Genomic DNA, 1666 nt, shown 5'->3' with positions numbered 1-1666 from the left:
GGGGAATCTACAACTCTTAAGAATCAGGAATAACTAAATTATGTTTTGTAATACCTAATCTGTACCTCAATGAGTCTGCATAGGACAAAGAGTTTTAAAGGATTGAATGAATGGGCAAATGGATGGCAGATCATGCAACATGGATAAATATGAAGTTATCTACAGTGGTTGGGAAAACAGAAAACTTCCACAAAGATTAAGATTAGAATCATAAAACCAAGATGGGTGTCATTCAAATATCAGTACTTCTGGAATTATCCAATTCATTGAGGCTCTGATAGTTTAGTGGCTGGAGGATTGGTCTTATAAACCAGGAGTTGGGAGTTCGTTCCTCGCTGGGGTCTCATTTCTGTGAGGGGCACTGGACAAAGCGGCAATTCTCTGTCTTCCTTATGGTAGACAAAGTATGTTATGGTCTAAATGTAGTATTTCCTGACAACAATAGAACCTTTACCTTTTCATTCTATTACTTTACAAACCAAGGTTTCTTATTAAAGTTTATATTGCCTATGCTTTTAACAATCTGTACTCCAAATTTCACCTCATTGCCCATTTATCTCAAGTATCTGGATCTTTCTGACTAGGAACAATTTCACCTTTGTCAAATCCCCTCAAAATCCTGAGCATAGATATAACAGTGTCAGCAACTTGGGTTTGAATCTGAGACCATCTAAGCAGTTTGTGCTATCTCCCTGTGTCTGCATGGGTCACGTCTGGGTGCTTCCATTTTCTCCCACTTTCCAAAAATGTATGGGGGTTGTAGGTTAATTGGTGTATTTGGGGAGCATGGTCTCGTGAGCCGAAAGAGCCTGTTACCATGGTGTATATCTACATTTTTTTTAAGTTAAAATGTAAAATTTTGCCATTATGGGACATTCCAAAATATTCTTTTCCTCAGAACTATTGTCCCTTATCCCAGACATCACACTAAAGCTCGTTAGCATGAGCAGGACAAATGAGACCTAGGTGATGATTTATATGGGCATAGCATTCCTTTCTTGGTTTTCTATTCTGTGCCAATATTTCAAACCAAGGATCCTGGGTGCTTTAATTTTAAAATGCTCATCAGCCTTTCAAAGCAATATTCCCATTGCACTTTCAAAGTGCAATCAATTACCCTATATGATCATCATTTTTAAAAAATATGTAATTAAACTTTCAAATCATCATGTAAAACTCCAATTGTTCAGAAATCCTAACAGTTGGCATTTGGTTCCCTCATTAGTTCAGAAAGTGAGCCCGGGATCCAGAGTGCAAGCTCAGTCTGAGGCATGGGCTGGAGGTCTACAATGTGACTGGAGCTGGGGTTAAAAATCGTGGGCAGGAGCCAAGGCCAGGGTTAGTGAAGCCAAAGGATGGGAGCATGGGTAAGTGGAGTCAGAGTTTAGACTCACCGAGTTCACTGGAAAAATCCATGAAGAATTTGTGTAATATGTAAAAGTGTATGGGGTATTAATAGGAATAACATCTGGCAAGTACGAACTGAACAACTAAAGTATGAAAAGTGCTGGATTATGAGACATTCTTTTTTCTCTCTTTTGGACTCCCCTCAAAATTACACCACTTTGTTTAGATTGTTTTTCCTCTATTTCTTTTACAAATTTACACTTTTTACATCAAAATACATACACATGGCTGATATAGAGTGGATTATTAAAATGAATAG

Source organism: Narcine bancroftii, chromosome 1 (genome assembly GCF_036971445.1).
Source record: "Narcine bancroftii isolate sNarBan1 chromosome 1, sNarBan1.hap1, whole genome shotgun sequence".
NCBI classification, from domain to species: Eukaryota; Metazoa; Chordata; class Chondrichthyes; order Torpediniformes; family Narcinidae; genus Narcine; species Narcine bancroftii.
The sequence above is the reverse complement of the archived record's forward strand: the minus strand, read 5'-3'. Positions refer to the sequence as shown.